General features: G+C 48.3%; 1 long non-coding RNA gene across 3 annotated transcripts in view; it reads left to right on the forward strand.

Annotated features, from left to right (window-relative positions):
- The window catches only part of LOC121025483 (uncharacterized), an 88,776-nt gene that overhangs the window by 27,040 nt on the left and 51,635 nt on the right, over positions 1 to 10,101 (forward strand). For all 3 annotated transcript variants that reach the window (XR_005788067.1, XR_005788066.1, XR_005788068.1), the window contains exon 3: positions 9,784 to 9,875. This is a non-coding gene — a long non-coding RNA (uncharacterized LOC121025483). The remainder of the gene's footprint in view (positions 1 to 9,783; positions 9,876 to 10,101) is intronic.

Below are 10,101 nucleotides of genomic sequence, written 5' to 3' on the forward strand. Positions count from 1 at the left end.
CCCCCCCCCCGCCCCACCTGCTTGGGATTCTCTCTCTCCCTCTCTCTCTCTGCCCCTCCTCCACTCATGCGGTCTCTCTCTCTTTCTTCGTCTCTCCAAATAAATAAATAAAACTTAAAAAAAGAAAGATCCTGTGGACTGATATTGTTTGAGACTTTTCTGTTCTGCTTAAACTAGTCAGAGGGGATTCTGTGGTTTGCAACTGAGAACTCTGATCTATCAGTCGGTTGAAGGAGAAAAAAAAAAAAAAGGTTGAAAATCAGAATCCTGACTTGTAACTGACATTTAAGCTTGAATGGAAAATGTTAGAATTATACAGACATTGGAGATATTGCTCCAAAATGGAACCAACACATGTAACTATATCAAAGTGGCATGTTAAACTCGAGGCAGAATAATTTATTTACTCATATGTCTGGGGAAAATCGTATATATTTTTATGCGTTTGTAAAGCACCATTTAAAAAAGTGAGCATCTGCTTCTTTAAGTTATATGCTGTTATAATACAGTGTAATTTTGATTACAAGTGTACCAGTTCCTAAGTGAAAGAGACTTAAAATATTTTAAAAAGGCAAAACTAAACTGCAGTGTTGAAAGTTGTAACTTGGGTGATACAGAACCATAAACAAAAGCAAGGAAGAGATTATCATAAAATACAGCTTTGCGATTAATTTTAGGATTGGAATATACGTGTCAGGCTTCTGAGGCAGCTGGCAAAGTTCTATTTCTTGACGTAGACGATAATAAAAAAGGGATTTACTTCATAACACGCGATCAAGATCTGCGGTTTTCCGTAAGTTCTGTTTTGCAATTAAAAATGGTGGAAAAAATGAGTATATCAACTACTTAGACATGAATTCTTTTTTTTTAAGTTTATTTATTTATTTTGACAGAGAGAGAGAGAGAGAGAGAGAGAGAGAGAGAATCCCAAGCAGGCTCCATGCTATCAGTGCAAAGCCCAGCGTAGGGCTCTCAAACCTATGAACTGTGAGATCATGACCTGAGCGGAAATCAAGAGTTGACGCTTAACCGACTGAGCCGCCCAGGCGCCCCTCAGATGTGAATTCTTTTTATGCACATGTCCCTGTGTGTTTTCATTTCAGGATCTCCTAAGACTTTGTCACAGATTTTGCCGTCGAACAAGTGAATTCCTGTATAAGTTTAATAGAGGGCTAGCTTACGACGCGTGTCATAATCTATAATCCAAGCCCTGTGAGTGAAAACAACACCATTTTCCCCCTATCAAATTGGAAAAGGTTCGAAAAGGCGTTATTACTCAGTGTTGATGGAAGTATGAAGAGATGGGCACTTGTGTGCCCCGCTGGGAGCAACATACAGTACGGTCTTGCCAGCGGGCCACTTTGTGGTCTGTAACACGGGCCTGAAAAATATTCCTGCTTTCTTTTTTACCCCGTAAACTCAGTTCTGGGAAGTTTATGTTGAGGGCTCGATCAGAGACGTTCGAGACGATATATGTACGAGGGTGGATGTTCTTGCCGCAGCTTTGAAACAATGGACGTGCTTGCCAGTCGGGAAGTCGAACGATTCCCAAATGAAATACGATGCATCCGTGTGACGGTTTTGAACACAGGCACGTACAATAATGACAATGATGATGACGGCCAACAGGTATTGGTCACTTACTATTTGCCGGGGACTCCTAGCCCTCTTTACCTGGGTTCTCTCATCCTCGCAATACTTGACGGTGAGGAGTATGATACCATTTTGCAGACAAGAAAACTGAGGTTCAGAAAGGTTATATAACTCATCCAAGGTCACACTGTAAGCAAGAGCGCCAGGGCCTGAATCCAGGCCTGACTACTTGAGCTTATATCTAGGCTGTTCATAGTGGTGATATTTAGGTGGTGGGGGCGTAGTGGTTTTTATTTTTCTACTTTATATTCTCCTCCGTGATCTAACTTCGTAAAATAAACACTCGTCAGTATTACAATCGGAAGAAAATAGTAGCTCCCGCCACACAGGGACGCACTGACTCGTAGCGCCGAGTGTCCAGGCACGGGAGCGGGGCCCAGGGTGTTGACGCAGGAAGTACACAATCGCTTCCTTGGGCTCGGCCTCTCGGGCTCCGTGACCAGTTCAGAGGAGGGCTAGTCTCCCTCTGGCTCTGGTTAGGCAACCCCCTTGGTTAGTCCAGGAGGACTTGTGGCTCCCAGTGGGTCACCGTGGCCGCATAACTGTTGCCACAAGCATATCACCTCTTCCGCCTTCTACCTGGTCACAACCAGTCTCTTCCCCGGACTCGGATCTTTCGAGGGAAGATGAGGCGAGAAAACATGGCAGGCTCAGTGGGAACTGTTCTCTAGGCCCGGGAACACTTACTCCATAGCCCTGCCTTACTAAGGACGAGTCAGCATATGTAAGGGAAGGGACCCAGGGAGTGTGCCCCAAGGTTAACGGAGAGACCTGGAAATGAAACCCAGCTCTCCTGCTTCTCAGGCCCCCCTGTGCCGTCTATATTTAGCCAGGCTGCCCCGAGCCTTGTCCACCTTGTCTGAGAGCCAAAGTAGGCACACAGTTTGCTCATAAACATTCCTGTGCTTGCCAACCATTTAGATGTTGGTTTTTTAAAATGCGAGCCTCCCCTTGCACCCAGCTCCTGGGACCTGCGGAGAATACCCACCAGGGGATCGGCAGCCCGACTTTCCCCCAAAGCCAAGTGACCTCAGCCAAATGCCCTAAAATGAAAGGCGTGTCTCCAACTGTTTCATCTTGGCAGGGCTCAGCGAGTGACTCCCTCTCAGACCCACTGTTCCTGGTCACAGTTCTTTGAGTGTGCTGACCTACTTTCTCCCCTTCAGAGGGAAGACAGAAACCAATAAACGTCTCCAGCGAGTACTCTGGCTTTCAGGAACATTGATTCTGTCTTCTGGCCCCTCGTCCTTTGCATGCTCCATCATCACTCTGCTATGACCACGGCAAGCACGACTGAATCAGAACCCTGAATGTTGCTTACTGTCCCCGTTTTACAGCCGTGTTTTCAGAGGCAGCATGGCCCGCACGTCGCAGGGATGGGGGCAGAGCCTTCCCAGGCTTCGTTTCCCTGCCATGGCTCATTGTCAAGTGGCACGAACCAGACTGAAAGCTGCTTCTGCATCAGAATCCTTTGGAAATCTGCGGGGCGCCTCTGACTTTGGCCACCTCATACCACGTGGCTGGATGCAGTATGGACTGAGAGATATCTAGCTTGAGACCCCAGACTGGACTATTTAACACACCTTTGGCGTGGGCCTCCAAGAAAAGTTTTGGCTGGCTCAACTCTTTAGCTGCCTGGACAGGCAGAATCCCTCTTTGGACAGGGTGTATGGTTGACTCTCAAATACCTACATTAAGATTTTCTATGGCGAATCGATCATTCCAGGCTGTCTCTACCCTTCTCAGTCTACACGCGCTTGCCCACCTCCTCTAGCCATCAGTTAGAATCAGCTTGGAAAATAGATACCCATTTTATCTATGTACTTATTTTTTAAAATATATTTTGAATGTTTGTTTATTTTGAGAGAGAGAGAAAAAAAGCATGAGCGGGGGAGGGGTAGAGAGAGAGAGAGGGAGAGAGAGAGAGAGAGAGAGAGAGAGAATCCCAAGCAGGCCGAGCACTGTCGCCACAGAGCCGGATGCGGGGCTCGAACCCACAAACCGTGAGATCATGACCTGAGCCGAAATCAAGAGTCACACGCTTAACCGACTGAGCCACAGGCGCCCTAATATTTACCCATTTTAATGTCAAGCTGAGAAAAGTGAATTAGAGGCATAAGTCTCCTGGGATTCAGAGGAAGGGCATGGATAGGTCACATAATGTATTCCAGAGTGCCTTTCGGATTTTCGGCTGGCTTTAAGAAACTGCCATGTCGTTCTCCACGACCGTGGGTGAGTGAGTGAGTCTTCGTTAGCTCTGCTATCCCTATGTGCAGAGCAGATCATAACCCACCTGCCCTCTCGCGTCCTATCCCATTTCATCTGCATCGGGTAACTCGGGATTTTAAAAAGGGCCCCAGGTCTCTTTTACTAGCCCCCAAATCACATTGGAGTCACAGCCTCTGGAGGGCGGGGCTGCGGACAGCAGTCCGGGATCTCTGCTTCTGGGGGACCTTCCGCACTTGTGGCCGTGAAGTGGGTGGCCCCCACCCAATCATCTGCGTTGGGGGCAGAATGAGAACGAATAACCACAGGACCTCTGCATGCCCAGAAGCAGAGGGAGAAGGGGGCAGACGGGCTGGGGCACGAGGACGAATCGTGGGCAGCGGGTGGAAAGGGCGATGTTGCCAAGGAGTCGAATGATGGAGGGGACGGTACTGAAAGTTCTTACCTTCCCGTACATCTCAGAGTTTCCCCGGGGCTCTGAAGGGAGAGGAGCCCAACTGGCGGAGTGGAGAGAAGGCTTCGGAACCCGGGAGAAGCTTGTGGAGCTGCCGCATCAGAGAGAGCACGCTGTAGCCCAGCACTGTCCTAGAAGACTTTCTGTCTTGAGGGAAATGGTCTTCGTCCGTGTTCTCCAACAGGGTGCTCATTAGCCACACGGGGCTTTTGAGGACTCGAGATGTGACTAGCATGACCAAGGAACTGAGTTTGAGGTTTCATTTGCCTTTAATTAATTCAGATGCGCCGAGGCACACGTGGCCAGCGGTTATCTGATGGGGGAAGGGCAGCTCTGGAGTCACGGTTGGCCCAGGCGAGCGGAAGTCGTCTGTCACCGTGGTTCATGGCGCAGACTGCATGCCGTTGGACAGTGCCGGCCGAGTGCTGCGTTGCCATTTACCACCCCTGCAACCTTGGGCGAGTCACCTACCCTCCCGGGGCTTATTTTCCCATCCTTAAGATGGAGATCACAACAGCCCCGACATCACAGAGGGCTGTTGGCAAGATGAAATGAGCTCATCCACGTAGGACTCTTAACAAAGTGCCTGGCGTCCCTGGAGCGCTCAGGAAATGGTCGCTTTTATGATGTTTTCGGTGGCAGGGTGTTATGAGGTTTACTCCTACCTTATTTTCCTGTGCTTTGGCTCTAGTCACGGAACGCCAATAAATCAACCTCCCTTGCTCATGCCTAGAGGTATGAGGATAATGGCGTTTGCCCTCCTCGACTCCCTGGAGCGCCACAGCAAAAGATCCGTTATTTGATTTTAGGACTTTATTGTGTCTGAGCTTTGAACGAAATGAGATTTTAAAATGAAAGAAAAGATGAAATAGGCAAGGTCAGAATAACAACATGAAAAAAGTCATATGCCCCACATCCCCGATTTCCCCATTCATTGAACGGGCCTTTCCTGAATCTGTACCGAGAGACGGGTGATTACAGGCACAGACCCTGCGCTTGTATCTGCTACTTACTAGCTGTGTGGCCTTGGGCAAGTTACTTCACCTCTCTGTCGCTATATCCAGATTTGTCAGTTGGGCATCATGATAGTACCCGTCTTTAGGGCTGTCGTAAAGAACCAATACGTGCAAAGGACTTCCGGAATTACTTGGCGCCAACGAGCACTTGATAAAGATTGGCTGATGTGATCACGATATGCTAGAGACTATGTCCGGTGCTAGAAAAACCGAGATGAGTAAGTGCCCTCCCTGCCCTCATTATGCTTGCAGGCTAGCAGAGAGGGAAAGACACACAAACGTCTAAATCCAATATGGTGTCACCGACGATAAAGTTGGAGTGTGCACAGGCTACTGAGGGGGAATCAAGAAAGAAGAGATCAAGTTGGCTTGGTTGGAGAGCAGTCTGGAAGCTCCATGGAACTGGAGAACAGGTGGCAGTGGGGGTGCGTGGCAAGTACATGTTTGCGGACAGAAACAAGGATCGTGGGTCTAGAGGAGTGAAGGCCACTGATAGATCGGTAAGGCTCGGATACAAGGCCGAGGGAGTAAATGGAAGATAAGGTCGAAAAGGTCGGTAGGGAGCAGGTCCTGAAAACCTTTTACGTTTTGGGTTTAGGCATTTGTACTTTAGGGGCGCCTGGGTGACTCCTTTGGTTAAGCGTCCAACTCTGGGTTTTGGTTCAGGTCAAGATCTTGAAGTTCATGGGTTCAAGCCCCACGACGGGCTCTGCATTGGCAGTGTGGAACCTGCTTGGGATTCTGTCTTTTCCTGTCTCTCTCCGCCCCTCCCGTGCTGTCTCTCTCTCTCTCTCTCTCTCAAATAAACTAAAAAAAAAAAAAGGAATTTGTACTTTATTTTGAACAACAGGAAACCCTCAAAGGGGTTTAACTAGGGAAGTACCACAATCAAGGCGCTTTAAAAGGACCCCAGTGGCGGCAGTGGGGGGCAAGGTCGGCGGCGGAGATACCGACCAAGAGATGATTGTAGAGTTCCACGTAGCAGATGATGAGATTGAGGAGGTGAAGTAAGTATTGCAGGGACAGAAAGGTGGGGAACGGCCCTGTAGATGTTAAGAAGAGACCCGATCAGCTGACGAATAAGTAATAGAGGATACGGAAGGAGGACCACTTTTGGAGAGGGAGTCTATGCAGTCATTTCAGGACATGTTGGGTGAATATAAGGTGGTGTGGTAGTGGCTCAGGAACTCATGGAAGAAAGAGCTTGGGACTGGAGGTGTGAATGCAGGAGATCTTGGGACACCTGGGTGGCTCAGTCGGTTGAGCGTCCTACTTCGGCTCAGGTCACGATCTCGAGGTTCGTGGGTTCGAGCCCCTCGCCGGGCTTGCTGCTGTCGGCACGGAGCCTGCTTCGGATCCTCTGTCCCCCCCCCCCCCCGTCCCTCCCCTGCTCGCGCTCTCTCAAAAGTAAATAAACTTAAAAAAAAAATGCCGGAGATCTTAAACTCTGCATCAGGCCCTCATTTTCCCCCCCCCATTCTCCACTTTCTTCTGAGGTTATCTCCACTGCTCTCAGTCCTTTAGGCTGATGAATTTCAATGTTCAATCTCTCCTCTCTAGCACTCACCGCCTCACTAAGGTCTAGACGGCATTTTTTTTTTCTTAGTTTTTTTTTCCCCCCATTTTATTTATTTGAGAGAGAGAGGGAGAGGGGCAGAGGGAGAAAGAAAGAATCTTAAGCAGGTTCCATGGAGCCCCACGCGGGGCTCGATCCCACCATTCTGGGATCATGATCTGAATTGAAGCCAAGAGTCAGATGATCTGAATTGAAATCAAGAGTCAGATGCTCAACCGACTGAGCCACCCAGGCGCCCCGGTCTAGACTTCTATATGCAGCCAGCTACTTAGGATTCCCAGTTGGATAACTAATGCACGTGTCACATTTACCATTTCTAAAACTCAGTTCTTGAATCGGTCCCCACCCCCCACTCACCCCTCCCCTAGTCTTACATTCTCAGTGAATGTCTAGTTGCTTAAGCTAACAACCTGGGGGTCAAACGCTCTGGTTGTTTCTTCAGCTCGCTTTTGTAGGCAGTCCTTCCTCTGCCTACCCCTTTAGAATCTCATTTCACTCTCCAAGCTCTCCTTAAAGTGACGCTAACTAAGACCATACGTTCCCACGTGGCTTCAGCAACCTCCGTCCAGACCCTGGCCCATTCGTTCCACAGATACCCACTGAGCACCTGCCGGGGCCTGCGTTGAATGCTAGGGATTCAGTAGGGACCAGGCAGATAGAGTCACCTCTCTCATGGAGTTTATCTTTGACTGGTGGGGAAGGCATACAATAAACAAGCAAACCAATAAATGAAAGAATTCCAGATTGATAGTAAGGGAGATAATAAAACAGGGTGATGTGATGAGACACTGACCGGGGTCGGGGCCCTACTCAGTCAAGATGGTCAGGGAAGGCCTCTCGGAGGAGCTGGCATTGGAGCAGAGATGTGGATCAGCTTTGCACTTTGCAAATGCAAAGACTCTCAAGAGAGAATGAAATCGGGGCACCTGGGTGGCTCAGTCGGTTAAACATCCAACTTCGGCTCATCTCGTGGTTCATATGAGTTTGAGCCCCGCATGGGGCTCTGCACTGACACCCTCTGCCCCTCCCCGCCTCGCTCGCTCTCTCAAAATAAATAAACTTAAAAAAAAAAAAAGAGGAAACAAATTTTAGGGGCATAGCGAACAAGGATAGCATGATGACATAAGATTAGAGATTCAGACAAAGGCTCTATCTTATTCGGTCAAAGTAAAGAGCTTAGATGTTATACTCAGTACAATTGAAAGCTCTTGGAGAGTTTTGAAGCAGGGAGCCAGATATGGCATGATTTAAATATTTAAAAGTTGGCTCTGGCTGCTGTGTGGAGAATGGCCTGTGTGGGCAGAGAGGCCAGGGAAGAGACTTGGGCTGATCCAGGAGAGACAGTGGTGGCTCGGGTCACACGGGAGGGAGGCCGGAGGAGGCCGAGGACAAGGAGAGAAGGAAAGAGAGAGGAATACGTTAATTGAGGAGACCGGTGGAATTTGCTGGGTGAGGGATGGCAGATGAAGGAGGGGAGGCAGCCAAAGGTCCTAGCACAGGCCCCGGCAGGTGCTCAGTGGGTACCTGTGGACCGAATGGGTCAGGGCCTGGATGGAGGTTGTCGAAGCCACGGGGAACATACGGTCTTAGTTAGCGTGGCTTCAGGGAGAGCCTGAAGAGTGAAATGAGATTCCAAAGGGGTGGGCAGAGGAAAGACTGCTTAGAAAAGCAAGTTGAAGAAACAACGGGAGTGGTGGGAGGAGAAACAGGGAAGTGTGATGTTACAGAAGGCAGTCCCGCTTCCCTCTCCAGAAGTAACCCATGCTAGCAGATGGGCGGGTAGCCTTCCAAATCCTCTTCTGTATATTTACATACATTCACAAATGTTTATATTACATGCATATGTAGTTTTGTGGTTTTAATATAAATGAGCTCAGAGTACATGCATTATTCTACCCCTTGCTTTTTTTTTTTTAAAACAACAGCTTTCTTGAGCTATAATTCACATAACGTACAATTCGCGCATAGAAAAGTGTATGGTTTTTTAGTATCTGCCCAGATATGTGCAACCACCACCATAGTCCATTTTTAGAACGTTTTCATCATCTCAAGAAGAAGCCCTGAATCTTTTCGCTCTCCCTGCCTGTCACCAGTCTCCTCACCCCCAACCCTAAGCAAGCACCGATCTCCTTTCTGTTTTTACAGATTTGCCTGTTCCGGGCTTTAATATAAATGGAAGCATAGAATACTGTCTTTTGCGACCGGCCTCTTTCACTTCGCACGGTGTTTTCAGGGTTCATTTATGTTGTACTGTAAATCACAACTTCGTTCTTTTTATTGCCACGTAATATTTCACCGTATGGATAAGACCGCATTGTGTTTAGCCATTCAGCGGTGGGTGGATGATGGGTTGTTCCCCCTGTTGGCCGTTAGGAAGGATGTTGTTAATGAATGTTCTATGTTTGACACTCTGAGCAGCTGCCAGGCGGTTTTCCAAAGTCACTGTACCATTTTCCATCCCCAATGGGCGGTTTGCTATCACTTACTTTTTTTTTTTTTTAAGGTTTACTTATTTGAGAGAGAGAGCGTGAGTGAGGGACAGGCAGAGAGAAAGGGGGACAGAAGATCTGAAGCAGGCTGCATGCTGACAGCAGTGACCTGAGCCAAAGTCAGACAGACGCTCAACCGACAGAAGCACCCAAGTGCCCCATTGTCACTTGCTTTTTTATTTAATGGGCCTTGAATAGTTTTCCATATTTCCGTATTCCAAATACGGAAATATGCCAATATGCCAATATGGCACATTTCCGTATTTCCATACAGATTTCTTGTACACTTAAAAGCTATGTGATATTTCACAGAGATCCTTCTTTTCAAGATGATCCTGCCTAAACCACTGTGTTATTTCCTCCCCGCAGGGCCCGGCAGCCTGGAAAGAGAAACGGTGGTGGTGGATGATGGCACCGATCCCGATTTGGAAGTTGTGTGGCAGGTGACTTAGAAGGATAAGGTGAGGAACGGTGTTGATGGTAATGGTAAGTGAGTACTTGAAGTGAGTGATCAGCCCTGGCACAGATCAGTCCTGGTAAGTGACAGTGACAAGAAGCTGGAATGTAGATTTTGCATGAGAGTGGAGAGCTAGTTTTTTGTCTTGTTTTGCATTTACCCATTTTCTCTGATTTCCTTCCTTCCTTCCTTCCTTCCTTCCTTCCTTCCTTCCTTCCTCCTTCCCTCCC

This window comes from Herpailurus yagouaroundi, unplaced genomic scaffold, assembly GCF_014898765.1.
Source record: "Herpailurus yagouaroundi ecotype Mexico unplaced genomic scaffold, PumYag 67641, whole genome shotgun sequence".
NCBI lineage: Eukaryota > Metazoa > Chordata > Mammalia > Carnivora > Felidae > Herpailurus > Herpailurus yagouaroundi.